At 31.9% G+C, this 16,566-nt stretch overlaps 1 pseudogene; it reads right to left on the bottom strand.

Moving 5' to 3' along the window:
- Positions 1 to 691: 691 nt before the first annotated feature.
- Positions 692 to 16,511, bottom strand: LOC114024375 (annotated as a pseudogene).
- Positions 16,512 to 16,566: the final 55 nt, after the last annotated feature.

Genomic DNA, 16,566 nt, shown 5'->3' with positions numbered 1-16,566 from the left:
ACTTTCTTTTTAAACTCATGCTATTTTTATGTTTTAATCTTGGTTGAAAAAAAAAGTATAAGCCTGAAATTCAAACCAGAAATGTGAATACAAACTGAGTGCCAAATACAGTGATATGAGGTAGTCAGTCCTATGCCATAAGCATTTACCTGCTAAATTCCATTTCACTCTTGGGTGAGGAACATGTGGCCTCGAGGCCACATGTGGCCCTCTAGGTCCTCAAATGCAGAATTTGTTCTATGAAGTTTGGATTCAGTCAAAGGGCTGCACTTGAGGACCTAGAGGGCCACATGTGGGCCTCGAGGCTTTAGGTTCCCCACCCTTGCTTAGCCATTTTTTTTTCTAAGAAAAAGAATGGAGAGAGTTACACAAACATTTAGGTCCTAGTTCACTTGTCTCCTTTGGAAACCTTTCATTAAGGGAAACCATTTTACAATCCCACTAAGATTCCATGGCATTCCTGGCTTTTGCCTCATCTCAAATATTCAGAGTCATCAGAATTCTAAGTAGCCACAAATTTGAATTAGTTGTTGATGCAAGACTGCTCTGCAGTGCCTTGTCTTTAGGAGGTTCAACTGACTTTGACTAAATCTCTGTACTTTCTCTAGAGGGAGTTTGAGTTCTTTTGAGATTCAGAGGAATTTAGGAAAATTTCCTTTTCTGTCTCCAGTGGAGGTCTGGGTCTCTGATACTAATTCTGTAAACTCCTCTTTGCCTGAATATCAATAGGAATCTGGTGAAGCTCGTTATCTCCAAATTGACCATCCAGGCATAGAATCAGAACCTTGGGTGTCTTCTGCTGTCTCAGGACAGAAGGTCCCTAAACAGACCAATTTGAATTTATGGAGCTTTTTCTGGACCAACAGATTCCAAACAGTAGCAATGGATTCCTTGTCTTCAAAAAAAAAAAAAAAACAAACTACAACATTGAGTGTAATTTAAAGTTTTCATGAAGCTCTCTGAGCATTATTGCTCATCCTCTGCACTATCTTTCAGTTTCTTTTGATTCTGTAGCATGGGGACTTCTGAATTTAGAAGTGTTTCTGCTGTTTCAGACTCTGGGTAAGATGAGTTGTAGGAAATCTGCCTCCACATCACCAGCTCAAGGATCACTGCCTCCTGTCTGCCATTATCTTCCCACTTGGCATCATTTAAATGACCCCTTGACATAGGAAAGCAAAGTGCTATTTGGATTTTTCTATTGTTACTTAAGTCAGAGAAGTTGTGAGGAAAGCAAATATTAAATGTTATAAAATACCCAAATGTTAAAATTATACAGGATAGCATTTGATTATTATGTTCTTATGAAAAGTTTTTTTTAACATATCAATGGAAATACAACTTAGACTTTAAATACAATGTATGTTGTTGATTTGAACATGATTGGTTCCTAGGGTGCAGTGAATTGTTAAGTTCCACAATACTCATAATTTACAAAGATTAAATTTGTACCAGGCATGACTGCCATCTTGTGGAGACATGCTAGAATAGAGGAAGTGTCCGTTGTCCCTAATTGTGACATTTTACCTCCCTCCAAAAGTTTTTTGGATTTCATTCATTATTCCATGTCAGTTGTCAATTCATTCTCTAGGCAAAAGAATTGAGACAGCATGTAATTGAGTACCATAACTTGTGCAAATGGCTCCCTCCACCTAGAAAACCATCTCTGGGTTATCTATAAGAGACAATAAGGAAAAAAGTTTTCTCTTAACTCAACTTTAATAGTATGTCAGTAATCGAAAGGAAAAAAAATAGGCTACACTTAACATTTAGACATGCTTCATTATGTATTTACTTCCATTATTTACCAATAGTTCTATTATTTACCCAAAAGTTATACATGTAAATTTTAATATATTAGGGACTAATTTATCCTTATGTGATCCTTTAAAACTGTTTTTCCACATACATGACATTGTTTTTGTTACTGACATCTTTAACTACACAGTTGTTGATAGCATTTATATCTTTTTGTGTGTGTTGTTATTTTGCACTACTTCACATACGTTTTCCCAAATTCCTTTGAATTTTTCATAATTGCCATGAGGCTCAATAAGTATTCTAATTACAGTTATTTGTTATGATTTGTTCAGGCATTATCCTATTATTGATGGTGTATTTTCAAGTAGGGTTTGTTTTTAGGGGTTTTGTGATTGCTATTGCAAATAGTACTTCTAGGAATAACTTTGTACAGCTAGTTTTCCCCCTCTAGTCAATAACCCTTTTGTGGTATAACTCCAGTCATTGAAATACTTGTATTTAAATATTTGGGAAAGAATATTTTGCTTGAGTTGTTGTTTTTCCCAGCCTTATTCCATTTTTATGTCCTACATGTTGTTTGACATAGTAAAAGTAAATTAATTTCATTTCACTCACAAAATAACATTGTGAAATGAGCATCTCAAATTGACATTAACAGCCAGGTTCCAAAATTGCTGTATCTGGAAATAGAAAAGGACTACCTTATTAAGACTTTGCTCTATAATAGTGTGGATTATGCCTGTATTTCAGAAATCACAATGAATTCTAACATGACATTTTATATAATTCATATTCATATAGTTCATATCATTATTATATGCTTTTAATAAAAACACAATACTGATTTCAAGACTGTATTTTTTAGTATCTTTTGTGATATTGCTCAACAGGTTTTGAAAACTGAGTTTTCATTTAAACACCAAATTAATCTTTTAAAAAATGAGAAATAAAATCTGTCATTATCTGATTCCTAAGTAAAATTAAAACTAAAACTCTCATCTTATTAGAATCATAAGAAGAAATAGAAAGGGTCCCTTGAGGTAAATTCATCTGATTCATTTATTTTACAGATGAAGAAACTGAGATCCAGAGAAAGTCTTTTCCCCAACATCAAACAGGCAATACCTTAGGTATCATCAGGAATCCAAGAGAAATCTTTGTTTTGTACATATGATAATTTTGGGAATACTCCCAAGTTAAAACAAAAACAAAAGCAAAAAAACCAAAATGTTTTAAAGTGATTATGCAGCTGACATATAAGATGCTTAACCACAGAAAAATATGCCTAGTCATTAGATTAAGCATCAAAATTCTTCACATTACCTAAAGTGAGATTTAAAATAGTCAGAATCAGGATAAAAATAAAAGCTAACACTTATATAGCACTTTTGAGTTTTGCAAAGTAAGTTATGAATATTATCTTTTTTCATCCTCACAACCCTGGGAGGTAGGTGTTATTATTATACTCATTTTAATGATGATAAGACTGAGACATAGACAATTTAAATTACCTTAGAACTACACTAGTGACTAGTATCTGAGCCTAGATCTGAACTCAAATAATCCTGATTCTAGACTCAGTGCTTTCTCTACTATATCATCTAGCTGCTTTAAAAAAGGAGGTGCTTAATATTTTCTTCTTTCATATGATGCATTTTACATTAATAAAGTTCTTTACTTATACTTACATGCAACTTTACAATTTCAATTAACTGTTTTTTTATGAAAAAATACATCTCAAAGTTGCTTTGTTATTTAGCAATGCAATTCATTTTTAATATTTTAAATATAACTGTAATTAAATTCAATTCAGCAAACATTAAACACCTAGTATGTGCTAAGTGTTGGTATGCAAACATAAAAATAAAATAGCCTTTTTTAAAAAAGGGATGTTAAATTCTACTTTAAAAAAAAAGACTGATATAAAAGATGTTATGTTCTACTTAGGGCCAGGTAGGTGATGCAATAGATAGAACAGAGGGCCTGGAGTTAGGAAGACCTGAATTCAAATAGGGCCTCAGACATTTCCTAGCCATGTGACCCCGGGCAAGTCATTTTACCCTGTTTGCTTCAGTTTTGTCACTTGTAAAATGAACTGGAAAAGGAAATGGCAAATCACTTCGATATCCTTGCCAAGAAAATCCCAAATGGGGTCATGAAGAGTTGGATACAACTGAACAACAACAAAACATTCTTCTTGGGGAATACAATTTCGTTATAGATAAGAAAACCCAAAGTTATGTACAAAGTATGAAGAAAGTATTTTAAAGTAATTTTAAGAATGAGAGAGTATGAAGAACAGGGGTGGTGGGGTCAGGAAAGGTCTCATGTAGGAGTTGACACCTGAGCTGTGCTTTGAAGAAAGTTGAAGAAATTCTGAGGCAGAGTTGAGAAAGTTCATTCCAAATATAGGGGACCACATGTACTAAGGCATTAAGGAGGGAGATGGAATGTCATGTATAAGAATAGTTAGTTTAAGTAAAAAATAGAATGCATAAGGGGGAGTAATAATATACTGGGGAAGGAAAAAGAGGAAGGAAAGAAACAAATATCTATTCAAGGGCCTATTATGTATCAGGTCCCGAACTAAGCTCTCTTACAAGTATTTTCTCATTTGAGCCTCATAACAACCCTGGGAGATAAATACAATTGCTCCCATTTTATAATTGAGGAATTCGTATTGCTATATAATTATTCTAATACATTATATATTCATATATATATATGTACATATATATATTTCAGAGATAAGGTACCACTAAAGTGACATGTTTAGATGTGTGTTTTAGAAATACCATTCAGCAGGCAAGATAAAGATATACTGCAGAAAAAAGAGACTAAAAGAAGGAAAACTAATTAGGAAACTATTGTTGTAGTCTAATGAGAAGTACTAAGGGCCTGAAACAGGATAGAACTTGTATGAGGTGAGAACAAGGTGCAGATATTAATGATGTTGCAGAAAGAAGATTGATGACCCTTTGAAAATAATCAGAATGGGAGGTGAGGGAGAGAAAAGAGCCAAAGATGAAGCTAAACTTATGAACTTACAGGATTACATTAACTTTGTAACCTTAACAGAAATAGAGAATTTCAGGAAAGTTTTTAATAAAATATGAGTTCTCTTTTAAACATGTTGAGCTTAAGATGTTTATAGGCCATACAGGTGGAATCATCCAGTAGGCAGTTGGAATGGAGCCCTGGAGTTCAAAATGATACTAGAACTAGATTTACAGATCTGAGATGCATCAGCATAGAAAGGATAACTGACCCCTTGAGAGCATGAGATTGCCCAGGAATAGAGTATAGAGAGAAGAGAATAGGAAACAAGAAAGAGACAAGTGGACAGAAGCATGATAATTACTCAGCAAAAGAGGAACAAAGTTCAGGAAAAGGAATGACAAGGTAGGTGGGAAGTAAACCAAGAGAGAATATAACACTGAAATTAAGTGAGAAAGGAGTATGTCTATGAGAAATAAATACTGTATGTGTGTATGATATGTAATATATTATCTGATAATAAAGTATTTTCCACCATGCCTTTGTTTGGGTTCAAACACAAAGTAACACTAAAATTTTTCGAAGCCATTTCTGTATTGACTGTTAAATTATTTAAATATTTTATTTATATGAATATTTTTCTAATGTTAAAATATTTTTGAATCCCTGGGTATGAATTCAACATAGTAATAATTGACTATTTTTAATATTTTGTTGTAGTCCCTTTGTTAAGATTTATTTTAAAAATTTGCATCAATATTCATTAGTGAAATTAGTCTATAGTTCTTTTTCTTTGTTGTGTCTCTACTTGGTTTTGGTAACACAATTGAATTGATCTCATAGAAGGAATTTGGTAGAGGGCCTTCTGTCTTAGTTATTTGGGAAAATATAGTGTGGATAATTAATTGGTTTTTAAATGTTTGTTAGAATTTATTTGTAAATTTTGTCCTCTTTAAGGATTCCTTTCCCTCACCCTCCTCTTCTCCCAATTTAGTAGTTCCTTAATGTCTTGTTCAATTTATTTTTCTGAGACTAAAGCATTTAAATCTCTACTTCTTGTTTCATTTATTTGGACAATTTATTTTTTAGGGAATCATCTACTTTTATTAAAATTTCATTTTTTCTGGCATATAATTTTAAATAGTAGTTTCTAACAATCCATTTTGTTTCCACTAGTCACTGAAAATTCAACTTGTTTATTTTAATTTTAGTAATTTGATTTCCTTCTGTACTTGGGAGGGGTCAAATTAGCTAGTTATGAGAAGTGATATTATAGAAGTTTTGAAAATGTGGTTCATAGATCCATGGAATCCCTGAAAACCTTTCAGGGTGTCTTCAAGGTCAAAACAATTTTCCTAATATACTAAGATGCTATTTGCCTCTTAAAATCCTCCCTTTTCCAATTACATATCTGTGTGAAGGCAGATTTTCTTAATATACTTCCATCAAAACAACACATTGCAACAGATTGAATGGAGAAGCAGATATGATAATCCAGCTGTCTTCTATTAAGTCAGACATTGAAGAGATTTGCAAAAAATGTAAATCCATGCTACTTTTCTCACCAATTTTTTTTTGTTTGGAGAAAATATAGCTATTTTAGATAAAACAACATTATTTATGTTAACATGCATTTGGTTTGTTATTTTAAATTAATAAACATTTAATTTTTTATCATGATTAATTTCTAATATTATAAATATTAATAGATATAACCCACATAGACTAAAGCTCTTTGGGGTCCTCAATTATTTTTAAGAGTATAAAGGGATTCTGATTTCACTGTCCTACAGGTTTAGTGGAGAGAGGGCTGCCCTGAAACCTTCCTTCAGGTCCCATCTCTGACATATTGACACAACACTTGAATTCCCCAGAAAAGCTGAGTGTAATCCTGTATGGAAAATAAAAAAGATGTTAAATGCCTCAAAGGATTTTTCAGGTATTCTTGAAAAAAAGACCAGAAATGAACAGAAAAATCTGAACAACAAAAATCAGTAGAGATATAAAAAGATAAATGTGAAATACCAATTATAAAGGATTAATAAGGTCAAACTTCATTTTTTTTTGTATAGCAACACATTATCTGTAACTATTAAGAATGTTACCATTATTAGGGTAATTATTAGGGTACCACTTTAGTGGTACCTTATCTCTGAAATATATGTATGTACATATATATATATGAATATATAATGTATTAGAATAATTATATAGCAATACGAATTCCTCAATTATAAAATGGGAGCAATTGTATCTATCTCCCAGGGTTGTTATGAGGCTCAAATGAGAAAATACTTGTAAGAGAGCTTAGTTCGGGACCTGATACATAATAGAGAATATATAAATGGAAGGCTTGGGGTTGAGTTGGATATGATGGGATGATCCTAAAAAATGAAATTGGGTAGGGAGAGGTAAAATGGAGCAATTATGTCATACAAATAAGGCATGAATGGAAGAACTGTTGCAGTAGAGAACAGGAGGAGGTGGAGAGTTGATAGTGCTAGAACCTTATTCTCATCAGAACTAGGTTAAAGAGGGAATAACATACATATATATATACATATATATATACATATATCTAGAAGGGTATAAAAGTCTTCTTACAGAGAAATAGGAAGGTGGGAGAATAAGATAAAGGAGGGACTCATAAAAGAGTGTGTAGATTAAGGAATAGAATAGGAAGGCAAAGTGAGGGGATAAGGGAGGGATTTAGAAGAGGTGTGGATTAGGAAAGCAGTGGTAAGAAATAAATTATAGATCTGAGGAGGGAGAAGGTAAAAAGAAAGAAAGAGAGGTATAAATAGCAAGGAAAAAATAGAATGGAGGGGGGCAGCTAGATGACTAGTGGATAGAGCACCAGCCCTGGATTCAGGAGGACCTGAGTTCAAATCTGTTCTCAGATACATAACACTTACTAGCTGTGTGACCCTGGACAGGTCACTTAACACCATTGCCTAACCAAAAACAAAACAAAACAAAACAAAAGTAGAATGGAGGGAAATAAATATCTAGTAACTATAATTTAGAATGTGAACAGGAGGAACTTACTCATAAAAATGGAAACAAATAGCAGAAGGGATTAAAAACCAGAATCTAAAATATTTAAAATAACTCTAGACAGTATAAATAACTTGGACTGTACCTACCAAAACAAACTGAGGAACTAAATAAATAAAATAATAAAAAAAACTTTTTATACAAATAAAATCAGAATTAAATAATTGGAGAAAGAGTAATTGCCCATGGGTAGGCAGGACCAACACAATAAAACTGGCAATTTTACCCAGATTAATTTATATATTTGATGAAATACTAATTAGATTACCAAAATTTATTTTACTGAATTAGAAAAAATAATAACAAAATTGATTTGGAAGAACAAAAAGTCAAGACTATCAAAGGAAATAATGAAAAAAAAATGTAAAGGGAAGAGGTTTAGCAGCACCAGATTTTAAACTGTATTAAAAGGCATCAATTGTCAAAACTATCTGGTACTAGTTAAGAAATAGAAAGGTAGATCAGTGGAACAGAGTAGATATACATTTCTTTACAGACCAAATAAACATAATAACCTTGTATTTGACAAATATAAAGACAACAATTTTGGGATAAGAATTCATTATTTGGTAAAAATTATTGGGAAAAGTGGAAAGCAGTATATTAGAAACTGGGCATAGACCAATATTTTACACCATTTACCAAGATAAGATCAAAATGGATACATGACCTAGATATAAAGAGAGATATTATAAGTAATTAGAAGAACATGGAATATATTACTTATCAGACTTATGGATAGGTGAACAATTTATGAATAAACAAGAGACAGAGAACTAAGTTAGTTGTAATATGGATGCTTTTAACTACATTAAATTAAAAAGATTTTGTACAAATAAAACAAATGTACCCAAGATCAGAAGGAAAGCAGAAAATTGGAAAAAAAAATTCATAGACAACTTCTCAGATAAAGGTCTCATACCTCAAATATGTAAAAAAAAAAACTTTGTCAAATCTATAACAATATAAGTTATGTCCCAATTAGTAAATGGTCAAAGGATATAGACAAACAGTTTTCCAATGAAGACATCAAAACAATTTATAGTTATATGAAAAAAAAATCCACTAAATCATCATTGATTAGAGAAGTGCAAATTAAAACAACCTTGATATATAATTTTACACCAACCAGATCAGTTTAAATTATTGAAGGGGAAATTGACAAATGTTGGAGGAGATGTGGAAAAATTGGAGCATTAATTCAATTTTGGTGGAATTTTGAACTTATTCAGTCATTTTGGAGAACAATCTGGAACTATGCCCAAAGAGTCATTAAACTACCTATACCCTATGACCCAGCAATACCACTACTTGGTCTACTTTCAAAAAGGAAAAGAACCTATGCATTCTAAAATGCTTATAGCAGCTTTCTCTGTGGTGGTAAACAACTGGAAATTATGGGGATCTGTCAAATGAAGAATGACTGAACAAGTTGTGGTATATGATTGCAATGGCACGCTACTGTGCTATAAGAAATGATGAGCTAAATGATCTTAGAAGAACATAGAAAAATTTGCATGAAATAATGAAGAGCAAAATGAACAGAACCAAGAGAACATTGTATACATTAGTAGCAATATTGTTTTAAGAAGGACTTTGAGTGAAGAAGTTATTTTGACTATTATAAATGGCCAAATTAACTCTAAGGAATATATGAAAAAACACACTATCTGCATCCAGAGAAAGAAATGATAAATAGAAGTATGTATAGAATAATTATATATATATATATTATGTATGTATGTGTGCATGTGTACATATACACACAACTATTTGTCTCTAATGGTAGTCATCTCTATGGTGAGGAGGAGAAGAAAAAAAGGAAAAAAAGAAATTTACATGATAACTGTTGAATATTTAAAAGGAATAGCAAGTTGTACATAGTAGATACGCAGTTTTGTGTGCAATAATCTTTTTTATTATGCTATGTTATGAAAATATTTGTTTTATTCCATAAATTAAAATCAAAATAAATTTAAAAAACCCAGAACTTGGCAATGTGTTTACAAGAAACACATTTAAAAATAAGATATACACATATGGTAAAAATAAAGGGCTAGAGTAAAATTTATTATGCTTTAGCTGATGCAAAAAAAAGCAGGGGTATAAATCATGATATCAAAGTTAAAGCTAAAATATATTTAATGAAAAGAGACAAACTAGGAAACTATATTACGATAAAAGGTGCCATAGATAATGAAGTAATATCAATAGTAAACCTATACACACCAAATGTGTTCACATTTTTAAAGGAAAAGCTAAATGAATTACAGGTGGAAATAGCAAATTTATAATAATGGAGGACTTCAACCTTCCCTTTTTAGAACTAGATAAATATAACAAAAAATGAACAAGAAAGAAATCATGCAGATGAATAGAATCTTAGATGAACTAAATATGATAAATATTAGGAAAGAATTGAATGGGAATAGAAAGGAATATACCTTTTTCTCAGTGGTTTATTGTATCTTTAAAAAAAACTGACCACCTATTAGGGCATAAAACTTTATAGTTAATTGCAGAAAAGCAGAAATATTAACTGTGTTCTTTTCATGTCATAAGGCCATAAAATTATATCATAATAACAGGCTATGGAAACACAAATTAAAATTAATTGGAGACTAAATAACCTAATCTTAAAGAATGACTAAGTCAAAGAATGTCATAGAAACAACAAATAATTTTTAAAAGAGAATGATAATAAGGAGACAACATAGCCAAATGGATGGGATGCATGAAAAGCAGTAATCAGAGGAAAATTTATATCTCTAAATGTTTACATCAAAAATAGTAATAATAATAGAGAAAGAACAGACCAATAAATTGGGCACAACAATTAAAAATAACTAGAAAAAGAACAAATTAAAAATCTCCAATTAAACACCAAAGTGGAAATTTTAAAAATTAAAGATGAAACTAAAAAAACTGAATGTAATGAAACCATTGCATTAATAAATAAAACTGAGTTGGTTTTATGAAAAAAAATGGACAAACCACAAGTTAATATGATTAAAATAAGAGAAGATCAAATCAATAGTATCAAAAACGAAAAAGGTGAATGTATCACTAAGAAAGATTAAATCAAAGCAATTATTAATAGTTTTGCCTCATTTTATTTCAATAAATTTAATGTTAGGTAAATTTGAAGAATATTTAAAAATACAAACTGCTTAGATTAACAGAAGAGGAAATTAACCTATTTTAGAAAAAAGAAATAGAAAAGGCCCTAAATAAGTTTCTTAAGAAAAAGCACTGGAACCAGGTAGATTTATAGTGAACATTTACAGATCAACTTATTCTAATATTAGATAAATTATTTGGAATAATAGCCAAAGAAGGAGTCCTATAAAACTCCTTTAATGAAACAAATATGGTTCTGATAGCTAAACCAAGAAGAGCAAAAACAGAGGAGAAAATTATAGACCCTTTTCAATAATGAATCTAGATGTGGGAATCCTAAACACAATACTAAGAGACTACAACAATATATCAGAAAGATTATACATTATGAGTAAGTGGGATTTGTACCACGAATGCAGGGATTAATTATATCAAAAATGAAAATAACAAAACCATACCATCATATCAATAGATGCAGATTTATGACAAAATACATTTCATTCCTATTAAAAAACTTGAAAATATGAGTATGAATGGGTTTTTCCTTAAAACAATAAGGAGCATCTACCTAAAACCACCAGCAAGCATTAATTGTAATGAGGATAAACTAGAAGCCTTCTTGATAAGACCAGGAATGAAACAAGGATGCCCATTATCATCAATATTATTCAACATTGTATTAGAAGTGCTAGCAATAGCAATAAGAGAAGAAAAAGTAATTGAAGGAACCAGAATGGGCAATGAGGCAATAAATCCTTATAATGACATACTTGGAAAATCCTAGAGAGTCAACTAAAAAGCTAGTTGAGACAATTAATAATTTTGGCAAAATAGCTGGATATAAAATAAACCCGCATAAATCATCAACATTTTTATGTATCTTCAACAAAACTCTTCAAGACAAGATAGTAAGACACACCCCATTTAAAATAACTGTTGACAGCATAAAATACCTGGGAACATACCTGCCAGGACAAACCCAGAAACTACATGAACACTTTTTATATCGATATAAAACACTTTTTATACAAATAAAGTCAGATTTAAATAACTGGAGAAATATTAATTGTCCATGGGTGGGTAGAGCCAATATAATAAAAATGATAATTCCACCTAATCTCCTTATTCAATGCTATCCCAATTAGATTACCAAAAAAATTTTAAAAGCTAGAAAAAAAGATTTTAAAAATTCATTTATAAGAACAAAAGATCAAAATATCAAAAGAATTAATGAAAAAAATATAACAGAAGGAGGTTTAGCAGTACCTGATACTAAGACTGTATTATAAGGCAGTAGTTATCAAAACTATCTGACACTAGTTAAGAAATAGAAAGGTAGATCAGTGGAACAGAGTAGAAATACAACATAGAGAAGTAAATGATTCTAGTAACCTCATGTTTGATAAATGTAAATATTTGACTTCTTGGGACAAGAATTCAGTATTTCAAAAAAGTTGTTGGGAAAAGTGGAAAGCAGTCTGGCAGAAGTTGTGCATAGACCAATATCTTACACTATTTATTAAGATAAGGTCAAAGTGGATACATGACCTAGATATAAAGGGAGATAAAACAAGTAGATTAGAAGAACATGGAACACATTACCTATCAGACTTACAGATAGGAGAATTTATGAATAAACAAGAAATAGAGATAATATTCATCACATTAAATTAAAAAGTTTTTGTGCAAATAAAGCCAAGGTAGCCAAGATTAGAAAGATAGAAGACAATTGGGGAAATTTTTATAGACAGCTTCTTGGATAAAGGTCTCATTTCAAATATATAGAGAACTTCACTAAATTTATAAGAATATGAGTCATTTTGCAATTGATAAATGGTCAAAGGTTAAGAACAGGCAGTTTTTTGATGAAGAAATCAAAACTATCTATAGTCATATAAAATGCTCTAAATCACTATTGATTAGATAAATGCAAATTTAGACAATTTTGAGATACCGTCTTACACCTATCAGATTGACTAAAATGATAGAAGGGGAAAATGACAAATGTTGGAGAGGATGTGGAAAAATTGGAACACTAATACACTCTTGATGGTATGGTGTAGTGATCCAACCATTTTGGAGAGCAATCTGCAATTATGCCTAAAGAGTTATAAAACTGTACATACCCTTTGACACAGCAATACCAATAGCAGGTCTGTTTTGCAAAGGTGATCGGGGAAAAAGGAAAAGAACCTATATATTCTAAATTACTTATAGCAGTTCTCTTTATGGTGGCAAAGAACTAGAAATTCAGGGGATGCCCATCAATTAGGTGGCTAAGTAAGTTGTGGTATATGTAATGGGATACTACTCTGCTATAAGAATGGTGAGCAGGTTGATTTTAGGGAAAACATAGGAAGACTTCCATAAAATAATGGAGTGAAATGAGTGGAACCAAGAGAATGTGGCATACAATATTGTTCAAAGAATAACTGTGAACAACAAAGTTATTCTTAGTATTATAAATACTCAAATCATCTACAAAGAACCTATGAAGATGCTATCCACCTCCAGAGAAAGAACTTATAAATAGAAGTATGCATGGTATGGTTTTATACGTATGTATGTCAACATATATATATATATACACACACACACACACACACATATATAAATATATACACACACACATATATACATACATCCATACACATGTACACACACATATATCTGCATCAAATGGTGTCATTCTCTAGCAAGGAGCGGGATGGAGGGAGGGGGACAATCCAAAACTTAAAATGCAACAAAATAATTTTATTTTAATTTAAAATCAAGAAAAATAAGGTGAAAAATAATCTGTACTCAGAGTTAATCTATTTTCTCTCTGGAGGTAGATAGACGTTTTCATCATGAGACCTTTGCAAGTGTCTTGGGTCATTTTATTGATCAGAGTAGCTAAGTCTTTCACAGTTGAAAATCATTACAGTATTGCCATTGCTGTGTAAAATTTTTTCATGTTTCTGCTCACTTCACTTTGCATCACTTCATATAAGTCTTCTAAGGTTTTTCTGAAACATTCCTCCTAAGTATTCCTTACAAGTATTTCATCGCAATCATATACCACAGCTTGTTCAACCATTTCCCTATTGATGGGCACTCTCCCCACTTTCCAATTCTTTGCCACCACAAAAAAAAGCTGGTATAAATATCTTTGTACATATAAATTATTTCCCTTTTTCTTTTATCTCTTTGGGATATAGACCTAATAGAGGCATTTTTTTTGGGGGGGTCAAAGGATATACGCAGTACCTGAAAAATGCCTTTTCCTATGCTTTGACCATTTATCATAGAAACTTATTATAAAATTTCCCCCTGGTTTCCTGCTTTCCTTCTAATTTGGTTGCATTGGTTTGTTTGGGTAAAAACTTCTTAATTTCATGTAATCAAAAACTATTCATTTTACCTTCCATGATCCTTTCTTTCCCTAGTTTGGTTGTGAACTCTTCCCTTATCCATAAAACTGACAGAAAATTTTTTTTCCATGTTCCCCTAAATGGGATAATGATATCACCCTTTCAGTCTAAATTATGTACCCATTTTGATCTTATCTTGGTTATATAAGATGTGAGCTTTTGGTCTATGCTTAATTTTTGCCAAACTGCTTTCCTGTTTTTCTAGTAGGTTTTGTCAAATGGAGAGTTCTTGCCCCCAGAGCTTTGATATTTGAGTTTAATCAAACATTAGATTACTTTGATCATTTACTACTGTATATTTCGTACTTAATCAATTCCTACTGATCAACTACTTTATTTCTGAGTCAATACCAGATTGTTTTGATGATAATCACTTTGTAACATAATTTGAAATTTTGTTACTGCTAGGTTGACTTCCTTCTTATTTTTTATTGATTGCCTTGTTATTCTTGACCTTTTGTTCTTCCAGATGAATTTTATCTATTTTTTTCTAACTTTGTAAAATAGTTCTTTGGTAGTTTGACTAGTACGGCATTTAGTAAATAAATTAATTTAGGTAGAATTGTCATTTTTATTACATCGGCTCAGCCTACCCATGAACAATTAACATTTCTCCACTTGTTTAAATCTGTCTTTATTTGTATGAAATGGGTTTTGTTTTTTTGCTATATAAGTTCCTGGGTATGTCTTAGCCGGTAGACTCTCAAGTATTTTATACTGTTCACAGTTATTTTATTTTTAATTTATGGAATAAAACAAGAATTTCCATAACATAATATAATAGAAAAGATATTCACAGTTATTTTAAATAGAATTTTTCTTTCTGTCTCTTGCTACTGGAATTTGCTGGTAATAAATAGAAATGCTGATGATTTATGTGGATTTATTTTATACCCTGCAACTTTGCTAAAGTTGTTTCCACTACTTTTTTAGTTCACTTTCTATGGTTCTGTAAGTATACAATGATACTGCAAGGTAGAAGCTGTCATTTTCTCCATTTTACCCTTGGATAAATTGAGGCAAACAGAGGTTAAATGATTTGTCAGGATCAAACAGCTTGTGTCTGAACCTAGATTTTAACTCAGGTCTTTCTGACTATAGGCCTAGTGCTCTATCTATACCCTATGCCTAACTGACTCTAAGAGGGGCAAAGAGGAGGCTGGAATCAGTGTAAAACATAGATGTATAAACTAAAGAAAACATGTTTTAAAGAAAACACAAGTACCTTGAGTAAAATGCTTGTTGTTCTTGTTGTGGTGGTGGTGGGGTGTGTGTGTGTGTGTGTGTTCGACCATCCTAGTTATAAAAGTAAAAGGGATGACTTGATAGAAGCTATAGCTTATGAAAGATGCTTAAGGATTGGTAGAATTAGAGAGTGTTTCAGGTAGATGGCATGAAATGTGGGAATAGGGATAGAAACTAGAACTGTGATTCCATCAGTACAAGACACTCCCAGAGGTAAACACAGTAGGCTGATCTTTTCCCCTACAACTTAAAGACTTAGAGAGTTGCTGAGATCATTGAAAGGTCATTTGACCTTGTCCAGGGTCACACAGCCAGTACGTAGCAGAGGAAGGATTTGAATCTAGGTCCTCTAAGAAGCCAGCGGTCACTGCCACTGCTGCCTGTTGTTACACCCTCAGTGAGGGTTTAAAATATACAAGTACAGAAAGGCAAATATAAGCAAATTGTTGGAGGGGGAGCATTAGAGCTTGTGAGTGTGTATATTGTAGAGTGCACATTTAGATTGTGGTCTAAAGAATGATGGATATAATGACTTCACTAGAAGGAAAGGTCCAATTATGGGAGGAGGGGTTAATGAAGTTAAAGAAAGTGGGAGTGAATCAGAAGGGATGTTATAGATGACATTGAAGCCCAGGTGAAGTAGCTTCAAAATCCTCTAAGGACTCTGATCCTAATTATCCTTAAGTACAATCATGTCTACCTACCTCTTTTACTGAATTGGACCCTGGGTTATTTGCATTTTTTTTAAAAATCTCAAATAAAGCTTTTTGGAAGATAAATTAAATACTAGACTAGAAGAGGTCGTACAGGCCAGGTTTGGGTGCTATGTGTGGTTAAGCTATGTGGGAAAAGCTTAGACAAAACCTGTTCTCTGTGTCTGGCAGAGCCGTCACTCAGCTCTACCAAATCACCCTCCATGGAAGAGCAACTCCCTCCTTCGGATTTTATCAGTATAAAATAGTTACTAAGCTAT

This window comes from Vombatus ursinus, unplaced genomic scaffold (genome assembly GCF_900497805.2).
Source record: "Vombatus ursinus unplaced genomic scaffold, bare-nosed wombat genome assembly UNPS02014821.1, whole genome shotgun sequence".
Lineage (NCBI taxonomy): Eukaryota > Metazoa > Chordata > Mammalia > Diprotodontia > Vombatidae > Vombatus > Vombatus ursinus.
Note: the sequence above shows the minus strand (reverse complement) of the source record. Positions and strands in the feature narration are given on the sequence as shown.